This window comes from Macrotis lagotis, chromosome 2 (assembly GCF_037893015.1).
Source record: "Macrotis lagotis isolate mMagLag1 chromosome 2, bilby.v1.9.chrom.fasta, whole genome shotgun sequence".
NCBI classification, from domain to species: Eukaryota; Metazoa; Chordata; class Mammalia; order Peramelemorphia; family Peramelidae; genus Macrotis; species Macrotis lagotis.
Genome location: NC_133659.1, coordinates 236758457 through 236766166, shown reverse-complemented (window position 1 = coordinate 236766166; position 7710 = coordinate 236758457).

The following is a 7710-nucleotide window of genomic DNA, read 5'->3' as shown; positions in this document are numbered from 1 at the left end:
GAGCCTGAGAGCTCCACTAGCCTGATCAGTAGGGCAGACTAGGGCCTGAAAGCCTACAAGTGGGGCAAGTCTGATTGACCATGGGGGCATGGGCCAACTAGAGAGCAGAGTCATTGGTTGTGGTACTTGAAGGTCTGGAGCTTGCCAGCAGAGCTGGAGGGAGAGTTCCAGTGCAGGAAAGCTACAGCCTTACCTTCATTTCAGCTGAAACCTCTTCCCAAAACAAACACAATTATGGCCCTACTCTGAACTAGGGTCAGGTATGAGCAGCAGACTTCCCTCAGCTGTGAATAGGGAGAGAAATTACCTTGCCCTAAGGCAAAACCCACCATTGGTCAAAGATAAGAGTACTGAACAGCTTCATTCCCCCCCCCCCCACCAGGCTAAGGGAGAGGGCCTCAAATTAAGGTCCCAGGCTCTCCACAGAAAGAAACTAACACAGCCCACTTGTAGTTACTAAGCCCAGTGAGTAAAGCCTCTATGGATCTCAACACCAAACTGAACTAGCTTTGCCAATATAAATTCGTAGGAAAATGAAGAAAGGTCATCGAAAAGAAGGGTCCATAGAAAACTTACTAGAAGGAAAAGACTCTAACTCAGAGAGACCTAGAACCTCTGAGGAAAATATGATCTGGTCTCCAGCACAGAAAGACTTCCTTGAATTAAAAATCAATTGAAAAATTTGGGAGAGACAATTAGCACCTTGCATCAAGAAAACAAATCATTGGAAAATATAACTGGGCAAATGCAAAAAGAAAATAATTCTCTCAAAACCTCATTTGGTCAAATTGAAAACTCTTTCAAAAGTAGAATTGACCAATTTGAAAAGGAGCTGCAAAAGGTAAATGAAGAAAATTCTTCTCCCAAAAAATAATGGAGTCTGTGGAAATTAATGACTTCATGAGACAGCAAGTGTCTGTTAAAGAAAACCAAAAAAATCAAAAACAAAATAGAAGAAAATGTAAAACACCTCATCAGCAAAACCAATGACCTCAAGAATAGATCGAGAAGAGACAATCTGAGAATTATAGATCTTCCTGAAAACATTGAAGAACAAATAGGCCTGGACTTAATATTACAAGATTTAGTGATGGAAAACTGTCCTGATATCATGGAACAGAGGGCAAAATTGTTATTGAAAGAATACATTGATCCCCTCTTGAAAGAGATCCTAAAAGGAAAGCACCAAGGAATGCTGTAGCCAAATTTTAGAACTATCAGAAAAAAGAGGAAATCCTGTAAGCATCCAGAAAGAAACAATTTAGATTACACAGGATGTGGTTGCAGCAACATTAAAGGATCAAAGGGCCTGGAAGAGCAATGGAGCTTGGAATGCAGCCAAGAATCTACTACCCAGAAAAGCTGAGCCTTCTCTTCCAGGGGAAAAGATGGACATTTAATGAAATGGGAGACTTCCAACATTTCCTAATGAAAAGACCAGAGCTTAATAGAAAATTTGAATATCAAACAGGAGGCTCAAGAGACACATGAAAGGTTAAAAAAAAGGGGGCAAAGGAAAAAAACTTCTACCTAATAAGATGAAATTGACTATATCTCCTCCTGGGAGAAAGACTCTAATAACTCTCAGGAACTGTAATTTTACTAGAGAGAATATACTTAGCCAGAAGTGATGAACACTCATGAATTTTCTGGGACTCAGATAGAATGATTTAAAAAAAATACCTCTTTAAAAGAGGGGACAGTAAGGAGACAGGAAAATGGAGGAGATTGAATGGGGTAAATCTCATTACATTAAGAGGTACAAAAGACCTCCTGCAATGGGGGAAGAAGGGAAGAGCTGAGAACCAGCTGAATTTTCCTCTCATCAGACTTGGCTTAAAGTGAATTTACACAAACACTCAGTTAAGTTAAGAAACTTACCTTACCTTTCAAGTATTAAAAGGGGGGAAAGGGAGGGAGGGGATGTGGATGGGGAGAAAAGGGGAAATTTACAAAAGGAAGGGAGGGAAGAAAGGGAAAAGGGAATGGGGAAAGCAAGGGGAAAGGGTTGATATAGGAGGGCAATCACAATGAAGTGGTGGTATTCAGAAACAAAATACTGAAGAATATGGATAAAGTAAAAAAAAGGGGAAAATACAAACAGAGGGAAGATAACATGGAGGGCAATAAAGAGTTAGTAATTATAACTTTGAATGTGAATGGGATGAACTTTCCCTTAAAATATAAGTGAATAGCAGAGTGGATTAAAAACCAAAAATCCTACAATATACTGTTTAAGAAACTCATTTGAAGCAAAGAGATACATATAGAGTAAAGGAAAAGGTTGGAGCAAAATATATTTTGCTTCAGCTGAAGTGAAAAAAGCAGGGGTAGCAATCCTTATCTCAGACAAAGAAGCTGCAAAAATAGATCTCATTAAAAGAGATAAGGAAGAAAACTATATCCTCCTAAAAGGTACCATAGATAATAAAATAATTTCAATACTAAATACCATTCAATACTATGCACCCAATGGCATGGTATCCAGATTCTTAGAGGAGAAGTTGAAAGAGCTACAGGAAGACATAGATGGTAAAACTCTACTAGTGGGAAACCTCAGCCTCCCACTCTCAGATTTAGATAAATCTAACCATAAAATAAACAAGAAGAAAGTTAAGGAAATAAATAGACTGTTAGAAAACCTAGACATGATAGACTTATGGAGGAAACTGAATGTGGATAGAAAGGAATATACTTTTTTTCAGCAGTACATGGCACAAACACAAAAATTAACCATGTACTAGGGCATAAAAATCTAATGATCAACTGCATAAAAGAATAAATGACAAATATATCTTTCTTAGATCATAATGCAATAAAAATCATATGCAATACTGGACCAAGGAGATACAGACGCAAAACTAATTGGAAACTAAATAACCTTATTTTTAAAAATGAGTGGATCAAACAAAAATTATAGAAAGAATGAATTATTTTATCCTAGATAATGACAATAATGAAGCAACATACCAAATCCTATGGGATTCACTCAAAGCAACTGTCAATGGATATATTATATCAGTAAATGCTTACATGAATAATAGAGAAAAAGGAAATCAATGGACTAAATACGCCACTAAAAAAATTAGAGAAAGAACAATTTAAAAAAACCCCAATTAAATACCAAAGTAGAAATTCTAAAAATTAAAGAAGAAATTAATAAACTCAAAAGCAAGAAAACTTTTGTACTAATAAATAGAACCAAGAGTTGGTTTTATGAAAAACCCAGTGAAATTGATAAACCTCTGGTCAATTTGACTTAAAAAAAAGAAATAAGAAAACCAAATTGCTAGTATCATAAATGAAAAAAGTGAACTCACCACCAATGAGGAGGAAATTAAAGTAATAATTTGAAATTATTTTGCCCAACTCTATGTCAATAAATTTGATAATCTAAGTGAAATGGACAAATATTTATAAAAATATAAGTTGCCCAGGTTAAGTGAAGAGGAAATTAAATATCTAAACAACCCTATCTCAGTAAAAGAAAGTCAATAAGCCATTATTGAACTCCCTAAGAAAAAATCTCCAGGACCAGATGGATTCACAAGTGAATTCTATCAAACATTTAAGGAACAATTGGTTCCAATTCTATATAAACTCTTTGGAAAAATAAGTGAAGATTGAACTCTGCCTAGGTCTTTCTTTGACATCAATATGGTGCTGATACATATACCAGGAAGAGTTAAAACAGAGAAAGAAAATTATAGACCTATCTCCCTGATGAATTTTAAATAAAATCTTAGCAAATTGATTACAACAAGTTATCACTAGCATAATACACTATAACCAAGTAGGATTTATTCCAGAGATGCAAGGTTGTTTCAATATTAGGAAAACTGTTAGTTGAAATGCAACGGTGCACCAACTACCTTGAGTTCTTTGACCAGCAAAGAACTTTTTCTCAGCTACAGTGAAAGGACAAAAGACAGGAGCCTCTTTTTGTAGGAACGAAAGACCAAAAGACCACTTTATTGAGTATCCTTAACCTCTATATATCTTAACAATGCCCTTGGACAGCACAAACATATCTCGTGAGATAATCAGTGGGAGCCAACCATACAAAAAGATCATAAAGTTGCATGCCCAAATTCTTGTCATACTTCCTTATCTATACAGATTTGGTATAATCCTGTAATCTCAGGATAAGAAGCTTCCTGGACAAACACAAAAGTAGGAGAATGAAGACATCCTGAGATACCGAGCCAGCAGTATTGCAAAACAACAGAGGGGCAAGAGGGTCTTGGAGAACTTTTTCCTTGTTATCTCACAGCTGTGGTCCTCAAGGATCACTAATGGTTAGCATAATCAATTATATCAATAACAAACCTATCAGAAATCATATGATTATATCAATAGATACTGGAAATGCATTTGACAAAATATAGCACCCATTCTTACTAAAATCACTAGAGTGTAGGATGTTTATTCCTTAGAATACTAAGCAGTATCTATCTGAAACCATCAACAAGCATTATTTGCAATGGGGATAGTCTAGAGGCATTCCCAATAATATCAGGGGTGAAACAAGGACACTTCTCACACAAATCAAATCAGATTTAAATAACTGGGCAAACATCAACTGCTCATGGATTGGCTGAGCCAATGTGATAAAAATGACAATTCTACTAAAACTAAATTGCCTGTTTAGTGCCCTACCAATCAAAATTCCAAAAAATTACTTTAATGAGTTAGAAAAAATTGTAAGTAAATTCATATGGGCAAATAAATAAGTCAAGAATTTCCAGGGATTCAATGAAAAAAAGGGTGGCTTAGCCTTACCAGATCTAAAATTATATTATAAAGCATCAGTCATCAAAACTGTCTTGTATTGATTAAGAAACAGAGTGGTGGACCAGTGGAATAGACTAGGTGCAATAGCAGGAAATGATTATAGTAATCTGTTGTTTGAAAAACCCAAAGAGTCCAGCTATTGGGATAAAAACTCTCTCTTTAATAAACTATTGGGAAAATTGGAAGTTAGTATGGAAGAAACTTGGATTAGGCCACCACCTCACACCCAATACCAGAATAAGATCAAAATGGATACAGGATTTAGACATAAAAACAATATTATAAGCAAACTAGGAGATCAAGGAATAGTTGACCTGTCAGCTTTATGGAAAGAGAAGCAGTTTATGACCAAGGAAGAGATGGAGAACATCATTAAAAACAAATTAGATTATTTTGATTACATTAAATTTACAAGCTTTTGCACAGACAAAACCACTGTAACCAAGATCAGAAGAAAAGTAATAAATTGAGAAACAATTTTTACAACTAGTATTTCTGATAAAGGACTAATTTCTAAAATATAGAGAACTGAGTCAAATCTTTAAAAAAAAAGCCATTCCCCAATTGACAAATGGTCAAAGGATATGGAAAGGCAATTTACAGATGAAGAAGTCAAAGCAATCCATTGTCTTATGAGAAATTGCTCTAAATCATTACTTATTAGAGAAATGCAAATTAAAGCATCTCTGAGATACCACCTCACACCTCTCAGACTAACCAATATGACCAGAAAGGACAATGATCAATGTTGGAAGGGCTGTGGGAAATCTGGGATACTAGTACATTGTTGGTCAAGCTGTGAACTCATCCAGCCTTTCTGGAGAGAAATTTGGAATTACTCCCAAAGGACAACAAAAATGTGCATACCCTTTGGTTCAGCAATAACCCTACTGGGTCTATACTCTGAAGACATGATGAAAAAGGGTAAAACATCACTTGTACAAAAATATTCATAACAACCCTGTTTGTGGTGGCAAAGTATTGGAAATTAAGTAAATGTCCTTCAATTGGGGAATGGCTTAACAAACTGTGGGGTGTGTGTGTGTGTGTGTGTGTGTGTGTGTGTGTGTGTGTGTGCGTGTGTATGTATATGTATGTGGGGAGGTGTGGGTGTGTGATGGAACACTATTGTTCTATTAGAAACCAGGAGGGATGGAATTCAGGGAATCCTGGAAGGATTTGCATGAACTGATGCTGAGTGAGATGAGCAGAACCAGAAAAACACTGTACACCGCAACAGCAACATGGGGGTGATGATCAACTTTGATGGACTTGCTCATTCTGTCAGTGGACAATTCAATCAGGCACAATTTTGGGGTGTCTGAGATAAAGAATACCCTCTGTATCCAAGAAAGAATTGTGGACTTTGAACAAAATCAAAGACTATTACCTTTAATTTAGAAAAGAAAAACCGTTATCTTATTATGTAATTCTGCTATCTCTTATACTTTATTTTTCTTCCTTAAGGATATGATTTCTCTCTCATCACATTCAACTTATATCAATGTATACCATAAAAACAATGTTAACAGTAACAGACTCCCTTCTGGCAGGGTGGAAGGGGAGGGAAGGAAGATTGGGGGGAAAATTGTAAAACTCAAAATAAATAAAATCATAAAGAAAAAAAACAACAAAAAAAAACTTTGTAGGACATGAAAACTCAAATCAGTGTAATGATAAGCCACAGTTCTAGAGGACTGATGATGCTGCATGCTTCAGATCTACAATGTGTAGAATGATGCGTTTTTTTCTTGTTCTATAAGGAAATTTGTTTTTCTTGACTATGTATCATGAGGACTTTTTCCTTTCATTTTTGTCCGTCATTGTGTATCATGTATGTTGCTATGTATTTGTAACTTAATGAAATAAAGTTGAATTAAAAAAAGAAAGTACATGATTCATAGAGATGTTTTCTTTTACTGGCATTAAAAAATCCAGAACAACAAATTACCATTTTCCTGAGAACCCACAATTTGTATATTTCAACTACACAATTACAAATATATCAGAAACAAACACTTTTAGGTAGCCAACATCTGACTTTTCTAGTTTATTGATACAATTTCTCCAGAAATTGATGCCATTAGATTTACATCTGCCACTTTTTAGACAATAAGCTACACTTTCCTATTATGTTTTGGAGTCTGAGTTTGAAAAGATTGCACTCAAAATCTCTTGCTTGAAAGAAAAGGTAAAAGAATCATGTTATCTAGTTACAACTTCAGCTGAAAGCAATGATCACAAATATGATATCTATTAATAAATAAAATTTCATAAAGATGATAGAATTTTGCTGCAAAATCACAGATTTATGAAAAGTTATTCCATATCTAATTGTTGGAGAGAATAGGAAACCTCTCTATTTACAAAATATCCCCAGAGACTGCAGAGACACTTTAAAGAAAATCTACCTCAATAACTTTTTTGTCATTAGATGAATTATTTTCATTCACTTTTGAGCAATTAAGAGACAAATGGATACTCTTTTCAGTGGTCTAAATGAGGGTTTCTGCCAGACACACAAATTCAGATTTAGAACAATAGATTATAGTTATGAATAGCACTATGGTTAAGGTATACCATTAGTTTGCATATATGAGCAGAGAGGTCAACAGATGGGAGAAGATCCAGACATATTTACTTAATGACCAGATTAACTTTTGATATCCCAAATGAACCTGAAAAATGACTAGTTGTATAAACAAATAACAACAATAGTGTTTACATAAGATTTGCCTTTTGTGTACCATTATATTACAATTGTTCAATATGCACCTTATACATATATATATGTTAATTAACATGTTGAGTATGCTTCTGTTTTTCTTGTTTATGCTTATTGATTTTTTGTCTTAATATTACACCTGTATTATAATTATGTTTATTATATATTTGTGTACATAATACTTTAGTATA